Raw genomic sequence first — 14,498 nt, 5'->3', positions numbered from 1 at the left:
GGCCTTCGTCGGGGACCTCGATGTCTGCAGCTTCGAAGAAGTTCTCTAAAGTGCTCTACCCACACTTTCTAGCACACAGCCTGGAAGGATGGGGGCCCCCTGATGGTGAAAGGCTTGATTGGGGAACCGTGGCCATGCTGGCGTGGATGGGGGCATAGCTGGGGCGGCAAAAGTGGTGTCTGGAGACTCGCTGGTGGCTTCAGGCTCTGTGAGGGGGCAGACAGGGGTGGAGCAAGAGGGTGGCACTGGTGATGAGCTGGTGGACCTGCACACACACATGGCAAAGGCAGTGAGGGTGGGGGGTCCACTTGAACCAGGTATGACCATGCCCCACTGTCCAACAAGAGCACGCTGATGCCCAGTGCCACGTGGTGCAGGGAGCGGGCTCGCAGGACGGCTACTTTCACTTTCTGTGCCTCTCACTTGGTCACCAGCACTGTGCGAGTCGTTCTGAGGATGTCAGGGGGGCGACAGTCAGGCAGCGTACATTTGCGCTCTCACCTGCGCTTTCAGTAAAGTCCTCCGAAGTGCGGTAGACTGACCATGCATGCTTGTGCGGGGCTGGAGCCGAAGGCCCCAGGGATGGCGGAAGACTGCGCTGGAGCAGGGTCTGGCGGCGACTGCTTCAAGCAGCATTGGAATCCAGCTGCAGGGCACAGTGGTGGCAGCAGGCAAGAGACGGCCGCAGCAGGCAGGACACGGCCACAGGCAGAAGGCGGCCTCGTGTGCACAGGCGAGCACACCGGAGGTAAGGCAGGCGGGGCAGGAGATGGGGCACGGGAGCTCCTGCGATGAGGGTGCTGACGACAGGCACGGGGGCCACAGCGTGAGTCGGCTGGGTGGTCAGACCACCTCGTCGCCAGTGTAGTGTCCTACAAATAATTGTCACACGCACACCAGTTGTTCTGTTAGTGGCCAGACTCGTACTGACTCACGCCCAGGTCCCTGGGTCTTTTATTAACATCATTACATGCTGGCCGAGCGTACGCTGGGCCAGCCTACTCTGGTCACGTTGTGGGGGTCTCCTGGGCCACACCCCTCACTCTACACTGCGGGGATGGCTGGCCCACGGGGGGCAACATTACAGAGGCAAATAGTATTCCTAAATGAAACATGGTAGTTTTAACGTCCTATAGATATCGTATTTATGTATTTGATTTTTGTGAGTGATGAAAAATCCAATTCAGCCATCAGAATACTTCACAGATAGCTTTCATGATCGTTAAAGGTTTGTTTGCTTTACCTTGTTTTATTAAAAAAATCTGACTAGATGACTGATACTGGAGAAGATTACAATTATTTACATTTGCTCATTCAAAGAGTTCAGTGTAACTTGTTTTGTTTACTGGTCTATCCGAAAAAAATTTAACCTCTGTGCAAAGTTTCTAGGAACTGCACAAAGATGAGTGATGAGGACATAGAAGTGAAGCAAGCATCTATTGGAGAATGGATTTACAGGATCTCTAAATTGACTTCTATGGAATATTATGGAATATGTTACTTAATTTAATGGAGGGACAAAGCAGACCATTTAAAAAAAAATGGAACTAGATGATCTACAAGTTTATGATCGGAAGGTGCTCGAGAATTAGTTATAAAGAAGACACATCCAAAAGTGTGTGAAACTCCTGTGTACTGCTTTATGTTTTGGGATTTTCACTTGATATTCTGGGTACTATCAATTTTGTTAGTGGGATTAGGGGGCCTTAGACTGTCTTCCTGTTTTGCCATTGGCAGGAGTGACAGAGCTCCTTCACTTTCTTAGACATCTGGGGCCAGTAAAAGTGATTTACTAATCTTTCCTAGATTTTCATCTGCCTCAGATGTCCAGCTAAGTTTATGTCATAGGCCACATCCAGCATGATGGCACCATAATGCTGAGGAACAGCTTCCTGACTATCCCAGGTTTAGGCTATTGAGTCTTACTGTACAAGAAGCCATGTTGTCAACATCCACCCCACCCACAGAGACTAAGGTGACTTAATTGCAACCTTTGTTTCCCTAGGACCAACTTCCACTCTAGTCCCTGCACTAGAAACTTCTTGGTATTTTCCATCAATGAGGAGCTCGTTGGTACACGCATAGGTTTTTTCGTGCCCTGGATTTTTACAGTTTTAGCACACCATTGCCATTTTCGGACAAAAGCATTTCCCTTTATAACTACCCCGTTTATTGTTAGTGGTGGTTTGGGACTCTCCGTCATTCTAAAACTTTTAGAGCCCTATAGAGAGCTTCTTGTTATCTGTGTTTCTCCACTTCTTTCCTTGTTGAGGGTCAGATCCGTCTTTCTTGGAGCCACCTTGGAACTTGTTTGACACCCTAGTGCATACCATATTGGCTACCCTTCTATGCTTTCTGGGAACATTATACATAGATTATACTAAATGCTGATTTAAATTTGAACACCAATTACTCAAATTGTGCTCCTTCATAACCAAATTGTTGAATTCATCATAAGTATTCACTTCATTGCCCTTCATCCAGCCCTCTGAAGCTTTCCGAGAGATAGCTACAAAATCATTCCATTCCTGTTCTAAATCTTTTGTTTCAATACTTTTTCTGGTACTCTTCTAAACCTTTCTGGTACTCTTTAGGGTCCCAGGTAAGAGGCCAGCCCAGGGCCCTCTGCACCCTTTCCACTGAAAACAATAGTGTCTCCTTGCATTTCAGCATCTCAGAGGCCAGCTCATGCTCAGCAAACAACTCTGCCAAGGAGTCCTCTGTTTTCCCCTGGACCACCCCTAGTCAGACACTGTTCTGGCAAGAGAATCCATCAGCATCGTCCACCTTTGCTGAAAGGACCGCTACTTCCTGCTGCAGCCAGACCAGATGCTTCGCATGATCTTCCACTGAGGGTTTCAAACGAGCCGCAGTAAATTCCACATCCATGAACTTCACAGCACAATTTGGAGTAGTGTACTCATAGGAGGTCCATGTCATCACCATTGCATCGCTTTGAACTTATGTTCCAAAGCATCTTTCATGTTGTGAGTAGCTGCCAGTATTGGGGCTTTGTGGGATTCCAGGTCCATCCCCAGCTGGGTGGCTCACACAACTCTGCCACCATTGTCCCGTTCGCTGACAGAGTGTCCCCCTGTTTAGTGTGCATCATGGCAGCAGGTCATCAGTCCAAGCTTGAACACTGCCACCAGGTCACATGCCAGCCGCCGACTGTCCTCACCGCCTCCAAATGTCTCTCCAGGAGGCCCCACCCTTCGGTGCATTAAAGGATAGGGTGCTGCACACACCAAAGTCATGTAGCTGTCCCGAGTGGTCAATCAACAACCAATGAAGGACAGCCAGGCAAAACCATGAGGGGGCACCCTCTTTAACTCCTCCTCAGTCCCCCTTTCCAAGCTCACTTCTGACATGAGACTGACTCCAGCCACGCTCATAGCTTCAGAAGCCCCAGCTAAATGTCCACATGTTTCCCCTGGGTCGCCCTCACCAATCAGTGTGCCCAGTTGCCATCCGGCACCACAGTGGGTGGCCAACACTGTGTAAAGTGGGGACCAATGGGCCAGGCACCCCCTGTACACCAACCACATCCTCAGGTGCACACTTTAGCCCTCTGAGAGGCAGCCAGGCTGGGTCAGGGACGAGCTCCCCCCAAAGCTCTCTTCAGAGTGCCTCACCACCACAATGTCCACTCCAACTTCAGTCCTCCCTCCCTGGTACCGAGGCCATTGCAGAAGTTCCAAAGGTCCCAGTCGATGCTCAGGGGGAACACCAACTATCTCCAGGGTAGTCCAAGGCCAGGAGTACTCCTATAGCCTGAGCTGGCCTCCCACAGGTGACCCATCATTCTCCTCCAGGTCCAGTAGTGGGGCCCTGGCACTCCACAGAAGTGTCTTATCACTGCCAAGGTCTTGCTGTGTGGGCTTGATACATGCACTCTTTCTCACTGAAAAAAGGGCAAGTCCATAGCAACATCCAGTGTCTCAAAGGTCACTCAAGGGCCCACGGAAGGGTGGGAGGAATACTATTGATAGATAGTAATTTTCCTGTTGCAGAATGTTCTAATGATGTTGTGAATGTGTTAGCCTAATATGTCTAACCAATATGCAATTACAGCTTATTATTCATGTACTGCAAACCACTGAGCTATTTTTGTAATATGCAATCTTCAACTTCTCTCATAAGAGAGAGAGGCTTGTCTATGGCAGAGAGACTTCTGATGCTGACATTCGCTCTGCAGCTCCATTGTCTCATGGTACAGTTTTTCCCCCTCCCTTATGAGCAGAAAATCCCTAGTTTCAGCATTTCTTGCCTTGGGTATTTTTCTTGCAGAAATGTTTCCATGCTCTGGAGAAGCCGAGTCTCGGCACCGTCGCCTTGAGAGAAAATGTTGCTTTTGCAGGTGCAGATGCTTCTTGTGTGAGGCTATTGTTCGCCCTCTGCTGAGCCCAGTACTTTTCCAGTCTGGGCATAGCTTTACCCTGCCATGCTATGTTATAATGTATTGTCATGATGGGATGGGTCAGTCCTCTCGGCGCACTCCCTGGGGTGTAGACCTGACGGGGCCCATCTGCAGATGAATCTTATGGCCAAATAAATATATTACTAATTCTTCTCCACTGTCCGGCTGGCTTATTATATGAGAATGATAGATGAGTGAGGTAAGTCACTCAGGTGGTTTTGAGCCGCGCTTATCAGATGGCGCCCGAATAGGGACCCCGCGATAAGGATCTTTCTTACCCGTAAGTGGGTAGCAGAAGGCCGGGGACCCTCTGGTCGGCACGGTGGATCTGGGTACCCACTTTGATGCTGAGCTTGGTTCTTGCAGCACTGCCCCACCCTGCTGATCGGGAGAGGTCCTGGTTCATGATCCTGCGCCAGGGTCCAGAAGGCGGGACTTTGGAGCTGACCGTGTTGGTCTCAGCAGCCGGCAGTGGAGAACGGTGGATGTCTGTTCTGCGAGCAGGAGGTGAGTGGTCCGACTGGTGATTCAAGGAGCTAGTGTGCTCCGGGACTAGTGTGTCCCCAGTGGTTAAAGGAGCTAGTGTGCTCCTGGGTCTAGTGTGCTCCGGGGAACTCAGAGTGCAAGTGGTGCTCTGACAGACTATTGGTGATGGGGGTATTGGATGGATGTCTGTTTTAGAGCATCCGACCGGGTGGTACTTGGGCTGGAGTGTGGCTCATCACGGTTGAATACTGGGAAAGGACCCAAACCCCTAGTGTGAGTGGTTTCCTGGAAGAGTCCCAGATCTTCCGGGGTAAAGTGCGCAACGGTCTGTCGTGCCGCCCGGGTGGCGGATGTGTCCTCCAACCTCTGAACAGTTAGTGTACTGTTCGGTCTGCAATAGGGTCCAGGTTCCCCAGGACTTGGTCGACGGGCCTTGTCCCATTATGGTAACACGTGTTTGGCAGGGACTTAATGGATAAGATGTATGCACGTGGGCGAATGTAAGTGGCTGTGTGTGGAGATAGTTGCTTGGTTCTTTTGTGTCTGTGTATGTGTGGGTTCTTTGGGGGTGTCTGATTGAGTGAGTTTGGTGGTGTTTGATTAAGTGTGCAAGATGCTGCGTTTCAGTAAGTTGTGATGTTTTGTGTGTTGCTGCAGTTCAACTGATGTCAGATTGGCTGAGAGCCAACCCGCTCCTGTAGAAGACTCTTTTAATTTTTGAGATGTATGTGAATATGGATTTATCACAATTTTGTTCAATTTTTTTGATGCAGCTAAGATAGATTACTTGCAGGAGAGATTGTTTGCTAGGCACAGCTGTCAGAACATGTTTAATTCCCTAAGGTTGTGGCAGAAAGAGGTTCAGCAAAGACAGATGAGAGGATAGCCCAGAATATGGACAGATCAAAAGTTTAGTTTTAAAAGAAGACAAAATGTGTACATTTGGAATTTGCAGGTTGTTCCCATTTAAAGTTGCTTTTAATGGCTCAGTGAGCCAATGTGAGCAGTGATTAAGAGGATGGGTTATGTATTTCATTTAATATGTTTGATTTGGTTATAATTGGTTTGGTTTGAGAGCAATCTGTGGGCTGCCTTTTGTTTGGGTAAATGTTTGTTTGAATGAAGTGAGTGCTTCTTGTTGCATGAGTTAGATTGTCTGGTCCTTGTGAGCTACCTGAGATGGTTGTCCCTGGCTCTCAGAAAAGAAAAGAATGAGAACAAAGAAAAAAAAACACTGTGGCCATTTAAAAAAAAATGTGTTTGGAACTTATTTAATTTGGTTTCTTTCATCTCCTTAATTTGTGAACAGTAGAATATAAAGAAAACAAAAACGATTTGATTACAAGTATTAGAATGTATATTAATAGAATATAGAAAGAGTGTAAAGTTTGAAAGAAGTGAAAAAAAAGGAATGCACAGATAATTAGAATTTGTTGCCGTGTATTTTTCATGTAGTTTAAAAGTGCATGCAGGGCTGTGCTCTATAGAAAAGGAAACAAAGGAGGGAAAAGGAGAAATTTATTTGTTAAAATAGGGTTAATTATTGCATATTAGAAAGAGTTAGGAAGGCTTATTGTCTTTGACAGCTTCAGAACGAGGAGCGCAGAGCGCGAGGCAGATTTTGGCCTTGAGGTCAGTAAGGTGGTGCGGGTCAGGAAGGCTGCTGGCTAGCAGCCTAGAATTCTTAGCTCTTTGAAGACTGTGAGAGTGAAATGCATTTCTGAACGGCAAAAGCGGGCCTCAAAAGGGGGGGAGACCATGAGTTGTTTAGTTAGTCTTAAGAATGACCTGTTGAGTGGATGTGTTTCAGTCCACAATAAAAAACAAGGTTGTAGAACTCTGGGCTGATAAGGTTTAGAAACACTGTGTGAATTTTTATTCCGTTCTGGAAGGGTTAATTAGAAAAGGGAAAATGGATGCAGAGCAGATGTGACCTTGGTGTGATAAGAGCATTCCAATGGGTTCGCAGAGCACAGGCAGCAGATTGTGGAGGGGCTAGGAGGCTCAGCTCTTTGCACAGGCAGACAGAGATACATAGTTGGAGCAATGTGAATTGCGAATTTGGAGCGAGTCTGCATAAATATGAGTGCAAACTGCTGCTGGTTTAGACAAAAGTATAATGCAGTGGGTCAGAACACCTGTGATTTAGTATTAGGAACAAATTATAAATAACTTTCAACAGGTTATTGCATTTGAACATAGAGAATTACACTTTAAAATGGCCTAGTCTGAGAAAAGAAGGATTGTTTTGAGAAAAATTAATTTACTAAATAAGTTAGTGAGTGTTTCAGGTGCAATAGTTTCAGCACATGTTACTCCTATTGTTTGAATTGTATTCAGAAGCAGTGATTAATTTGTGTGCAGTTTAAAGGCAAAAAGAAAAAGAGATTTATTGGTTGTCCTTTGTGTCCATTTTTGTTGTTGATTTTTTTGTTTCACTGTTGGTCCATGTCATAGTATAAATGTTTTCTATTTAAATAAATATTGAATTAGGGGGTCTCTGATTGGCATACTGATTAGTGACTTTGCTAGTGGATCCCTAGTGGAGAGTACTGATCATGCGAGGGTAGGTAAATGCATAGCGCCTAGTAGGTAAAGAATATTGATTGTGTTGCTCATAAGAGCGGCCTGGTGGGAATGTATATATGTGTGTATATATATTGGATATGTATAGCAGTATTGGTATGCAGTTTGTCCATGGGACACAATTGCAGTGGGCCCAGTGCCCCTCCCGCTGAGTGGAGGTGCAGAGTGTGTGTTTTGTGCAAATGTCCGCTAGTGTGCACTGGAGTATTTAGTATGTTCTGGGGGTGAGAATATACCTTTAACAACAGGATTAAATGTGTATGATTCAGAAGTTTGAAATGTTAAAAATACCTCAGTTAGAGCTGTGATTTTACCCAGAAGTAAGATGCCCCTTTTGTTTAAAGATGAGATAGTGCATTGGTTATAGAAAGGCCCATTTAGACAGGGAAAGATGTCTGTGCAGAAATAGATTTGGTACCTTTAATACCAAGAAAAAAATGTTTACGCACAATATGGAAATTCCTGGTTCATGACAAGTGAAAGCTGTGAAAGTAAATGTATATCTTTTTCCCTTTCTGATGCTGCTTTAAATGTCATTACAAGATTGTCATGTGATTTTCAATGCTGCTAAATGTTTTGTCTTTTTGGCTGAAGGTTAAAAGAGGTTAGGTCTGTTTCTTTTCTAAGACAGCAGACAGGGTTTTTAGAAGCAAACTTGTTGTTTTTTTACATTGAAAGGATGTTATTTTTCCTTTAGGATTGGTATAAGTATATATACGGTGATGATAGATAATATAGATGAACTGGTGTGAATGAGCTCCAAGCATAGGTTTCTAAAGTAAGTATTTGTAGAAGGTATTTTTACTAAGTGGTTGCCTTTTTGTCCAATATTTTGTATGTTGTTGTTTTTTTTTGTGGTTTGATTTGTTTCGTTTCAGTGCAATGGGAAATATTTGTATCTGTGTGTTATGGTGAGTAGTGATGCAACTTTGTGTTAGACAGATTAAGTGTGCACTGACACCGCATGATGCATGACATGCATGAGAAAAATATAGTCCTTTGAGTAACTAATATTGTGTTTTCCTTTTTGTGGCCTTTGTGTTTGGTATATTTATTATTGGGTATTATTTTAAGTTATACGCATGTAAATATATTGTGTGTTTTATGTTTTCTTTGGCTTATTGTACATTGTTTGTTCTGTTCTGCGTGGTAGGTATGCTGATCGATCTTAAGCCTGACAAATTAAGCAGGCCAGCATGCTGGGTTTTGGGCTACAGGCTCACTGTGCATGAAATGCATGGCATCGTGTTGTGTGTCACAGCTCATTTGCATGTGTTACTGTGATTTGTCTATGCTTTCTGTGCTTAGCACAGCAAGTATACCTGCTGCCTTGGTATGCTTGTTTTTATTTTATGTATGTTTCTGTTTTGTATTGTTTTGACAATTCTATTTTTGATACTAGCACAAGCTCCTCTGTGGGGAATTTGTTATGGTCCCTAAATTTCACAGACAACACTTCAGCAGTGTATGTCTATTTGGTCAAATGGTATAGAAAAAAATACAAGAGTTCTACGGTGTACTCATGGTGTTGTGTCACAAGCCTGACCATCACCAAAGTAATTTTTGTTCTTTTATAGATTTCCCTTCTGCCGCCATTTCCCTAATGAATGTTGCATAGTGCATAGTTATGGGGGACTTTAGCTGTGTCCCAGTCCCATGTCCTTTTCCTTATTCATTCATGGGAATGAAAGGCCTACAAAAGTAATAGTGTGTTTTGTAATAAATAAATAATTATAATGAATTTTCCTTAGTTACATTGTATTAGATATTAATAGGCGCACACATAATTTTGTGGCAATGACATTTGTACATGTGCTAAAAGGCTTTCTAGCCATCTCAAAAGTGCTATGTATCTCCTAGAATTTTGTTTATGCCCAGTGCTACACCCAGGGGTTGATGGTGTTGATTGAAGTGAAATAAGTTTCAGATTTCCTCCTGTCAAACTGGGGGAGGAGGCTAGCTCCCCGCTGGAAGCTAGCTCCCCGCTAGCGCTCCTATAAATTAAAACTAGGTAACATGTATATTGCTCCCTCCTCTTCTCAAATTTTTAATATCCTGTCCTGCTTCGATCTAAAAGGGGAATTAGATGTGGGTAGTTTTGTTCTACAAGTGTTGTGTGATAACACCATTATTGTAGTTTTGCAAGTACATTGCTAGTTCTTTATTAGCTAGTCTGTGAAAATAAACTGATAGTCTTTATTAGAGGATTTTTTTAATTGGATAGGGATGAAAGGGATGAAAAGACACGCCCAGACGCCCCAGACTAGTGTTTCCTTATTTTACCTTTGAAGGGAACAATAGGTTGGTACTTGGTGCACAGGTATCACAAGTCTCTTATCAGTTAGCCTGTATAGTTGAGCTGACAATCCGTATTAGAGCTAATGAACAGGTTTTCCCCTAAACAAAATTTTACATTGTCTAAATAGTGAGAAAGGTGAAAGATGCTTGTGTGATCCTCAGCAAAATATTTTTTTTTTTTTAGAAATTATAGCTTTGTAGAAGTTAGTTTCCTGCTGCTTCTATAATATGTGAGCATGGTCATGAGCAAAAACATAGTTGTTTTGCGTAAGAAAAAGAATATTAGAAGTGTTTGAAGTTTTGCACAACAGTGAAGGTTCACAAACTAGACGCTGTGTGCTCGCTATAGGAATAGCGGTTTGAAATTCCTTTTTTGCTGTTTCTCAAGTGCAAATGCGGGAATACAACATGTCTGTTTTGTTTATTTTTTGTCTTCTCTTAGAATTCAGTAAATGCATACATCCATCCACAGGTAATACAGCGAAAAAGTCAGATATGTAATGTATCACCTATTGTCAGTGCACAAATTTATTGATAGGCCTGAGATGTGTTAAACTTCAAATTGACATTGGTAGAGCGATGTGAAAGCACAGAATAGACCTCATTTGGTTTCTTCGAAATTCAATTTTATTCATATGCCTTGTCTAAAGATCTTTGTTTTGTTCATCAATAGAAATGCATCACACCACCGGAGCCAGAGGGGACCCAAGCATCAGATCCAACTTCAAGACTCAGTGCAAGTCAAGTCTCGTCGTTAGAAGATACCAACGGAAGTCTTGCTTGGAGCCAAGGTACCCCTGAAGCTGCTGTAGGTGTGTGATTCCTGGGTAAGAAAAGGGCAGGCCTGACCGAGATGGAGAACTCACTCTTCGCTTTTGTGCCATTTCCCAATGGTTAGAAACGGTTTCTCAGAAATACTTGAGAGGGGCAGTTCCGTCTGTGCAAGAGGCTGACGCCAGTTCTCCAATGGTTATGCTTCAGGTTTCCCTGTTCCCCATCTGTTTTGGAATCTACAGTTTTGTCTGCTGATAAAGAGGTACCTGGTCACACTATATACAATCTATGGCCTCGACAGAAGAGCGGTGCACCAGGAGAAGAAAAATAGGAGGTAGAGAGAGACTTTAGTCTTAGGGTACAGATACAGTGCTCTTAATATCTGTTAGATTCATATCTGGTGTACTGAGCGAGACACTGGACAGAATTTGTAGAGGGCACTACCTGGATTGGTGGTTGCTAAATTTTGGCCTTGAGGTCAGTAAGGTGGTGCGGGTCAGGAAGGCTGCTGGCTAGCAGCCTAGAATTCTTAGCTCTTTGAAGACTGTGAGAGTGAAATGCATTTCTGAACGGCAAAAGCGGGCCTCAAAAGGGGGGGAGACCATGAGTTGTTTAGTTAGTCTTAAGAATGACCTGTTGAGTGGATGTGTTTCAGTCCACAATAAAAAACAAGGTTGTAGAACTCTGGGCTGATAAGGTTTAGAAACACTGTGTGAATTTTTATTCCGTTCTGGAAAGGTTAATTAGAAAAGGGAAAATGGATGCAGAGCAGATGTGACCTTGGTGTGATAAGAGCATTCCAATGGGTTCGCAGAGCACAGGCAGCAGATTGTGGAGGGGCTAGGAGGCTCAGCTCTTTGCACAGGCAGACAGAGATACATAGTTGGAGCAATGTGAATTGCGAATTTGGAGCGAGTCTGCATAAATATGAGTGCAAACTGCTGCTGGTTTAGACAAAAGTATAATGCAGTGGGTCAGAACACCTGTGATTTAGTATTAGGAACAAATTATAAATAACTTTCAACAGGTTATTGCATTTGAACATAGAGAATTACACTTTAAAATGGCCTAGTCTGAGAAAAGAAGGATTGTTTTGAGAAAAATTAATTTACTAAATAAGTTAGTGAGTGTTTCAGGTGCAATAGTTTCAGCACATGTTACTCCTATTGTTTGAATTGTATTCAGAAGCAGTGATTAATTTGTGTGCAGTTTAAAGGCAAAAAGAAAAAGAGATTTATTGGTTGTCCTTTGTGTCCATTTTTGTTGTTGATTTTTTGGTTTCACTGTTGGTCCATGTCATAGTATAAATGTTTTCTATTTAAATAAATATTGAGTTGGGGAGTCTCTGATTGGCATACTGATTAGTGACTTTGCTAGTGGATCCCTAGTGGAGAGTACTGATCATGCGAGGGTAGGTAAATGCATAGCGCCTAGTAGGTAAAGAATATTGATTGTGTTGCTCATAAGAGCGGCCTGGTGGGAATGTATATATGTGTGTATATATATTGGATATGTATAACAGTATTGGTATGCAGTTTGTCCATGGGACACAATTGCAGTGGGCCCAGTGCCCCTCCCGCTGAGTGGAGGTGCAGAGTGTGTGTTTTGTGCAAATGTCCGCTAGTGTGCACTGGAGTATTTAGTATGTTCTGGGGGTGAGAATATACCTTTAACAACAGGATTAAATGTGTATGATTCAGAAGTTTGAAATGTTAAAAATGCCTCAGTTAGAGCTGTGATTTTACCCAGAAGTAAGATGCCCCTTTTTGTTTAAAGATGAGATAGTGCATTGGTTATAAAATGGCCCATTTAGACAGGGAAAGATGTCTGTGCAGAAATAGATTTGGTACCTTTAATAACAAGAAAAAAATGTTTACGCACAATATGGAAATTCCTGGTTCATGACAAGTGAAAGCTGTGAAAGTAAATGTATATCTTTTTCCCTTTTTGATGCTGCTTTAAATGTCATTACAAGATTGTCATGTGATTTTCAATGCTGCTAAATGTTTTGTCTTTTTGGCTGAAGGTTAAAAGAGGTTAGGTCTGTTTCTTTTCTAAGACAGCAGACAGGGTTTTTAGAAGCAAACTTGTTTTTTTTTTACATTGAAAGGATGTTATTTTTTCCTTTAGGATTGGTATAAGTATATATACGGTGATGATAGATAATATAGATGAACTGGTGTGAATGAGCTCCAAGCATAGGTTTCTAAAGTAAGTATTTGTAGAAGGTATTTTTACTAAGTGGTTGCCGTTTTGTCCAATATTTTGTATGTTGTTGTTTTTTTTGTGGTTTGATTTGTTTCGTTTCAGTGCAATGGGAAATATTTGTATCTGTGTGTTATGGTGAGTAGTGATGCAACTTTGTGTTAGACAGATTAAGTGTGCATTGACCCCGCATGATGCATGACATGCATGAGAAAAATATAGTCCTTTGAGTAACTAATATTGTGTTTTCCTTTTTGTGGCCTTTGTGTTTGGTATATTTATTATTGGGTATTATTTTAAGTTATACGCATGTAAATATATTGTGTGTTTTATGTTTTCTGTGGCTTATTGTACATTGTTTGTTCTGTTCTGCGTGGTAGGTATGCTGATCGATCTTAAGCCTGACAAATTAAGCAGGCCAGCATGCTGGGTTTTGGGCTACAGGCTCACTGTGCATGAAATGCATGGCATCGTGCTGTGTGTCACAGCTCATTTGCATGTGTTACTGTGATTTGTCTATGCTTTCTGTGCTTAGCACAGCAAGTATACCTGCTGCCTTGGTATGCTTGTTTTTATTTTATGTATGTTTCTGTTTTGTATTGTTTTGACAATTCTATTTTTGATACTAGCACAAGCTCCTCTGTGGGGAATTTTTTATGGTCCCTAAATTTCACAGACAACACTTCAGCAGTGTATGTCTATTTGGTCAAATGGTATAGAAAAAAAATACAAGAGTTCTACGGTGTACTCATGGTGTTGTGTCACAAGCCTGACCATCACCTAAGTAATTTTTGTTCTTTTATAGATTTCCCTTCTGCCGCCATTTCCCTAATGAATGTTGCATAGTGCCTAGTTATGGGGGACTTTAGCTGTGTCCCAGTCCCATGTCCTTTTCCTTATTCATTCATGGGAATGAAAGGCCTACAAAAGTAATAGTGTGTTTTGTAATAAATAAATAATTATAATGAATTTTCCTTAGTTACATTGTATTAGATATTAATAGGCGCACACATCATTTTGTGGCAATGACATTTGTACATGTGCTAAAAGGCTTTCTAGCCATCTCAAAAGTGCTATGTATCTCCTAGAATTTTGTTTATGACCAGTGCTACACCCAGGGGTTGATGGTGTTGACTGAAGTGAAATAAGTTTCAGATTTCCTCCTGTCAAACTGGGGGAGGAGGCTAGCTCCCCGCTGGAAGCTAGCTCCCCGCTAGCGCTCCTATAAATTAAAACTAGGTAACATGTATATTGCTCCCTCCTCTTCTCAAATTTTTAATATCCTGTCCTGCTTCGATCTAAAAGGGGAATTAGATGTGGGTAGTTTTGTTCTACAAGTGTTGGGTGATAACACCATTATTGTAGTTTTGCAAGTACATTGCTAGTTCTTTATTAGCTAGTCTATGAAAATAAACTGATAGTCTTTATTAGAGGATTATTTTAATTGGATAGGGATGAAAGGGATGAAAAGACACGCCCAGACGCCCCAGACTAGTGTTTCCTTATTTTACCTTTGAAGGGAACAATAGGTCGGTACTTGGTGCACAGGTATCACAAGTCTCTTATCAGTTAGCCTGTATAGTTGAGCTGACAATCCGTATTAGAGCTAATGAACAGGTTTTCCCCTAAACAAAATTTTACATTGTCTAAATAGTGAGAAAGGTGAAAGATGCTTGTGTGATCCTCAGCAAAATATTTTTTTTTTAGAAATTATAGCTTTGTAGAAGTT

Source organism: Lissotriton vulgaris, chromosome 8 (assembly GCF_964263255.1).
Source record: "Lissotriton vulgaris chromosome 8, aLisVul1.2, whole genome shotgun sequence".
Taxonomy (NCBI): domain Eukaryota; kingdom Metazoa; phylum Chordata; class Amphibia; order Caudata; family Salamandridae; genus Lissotriton; species Lissotriton vulgaris.
This window is presented reverse-complemented; position numbering follows the sequence as displayed.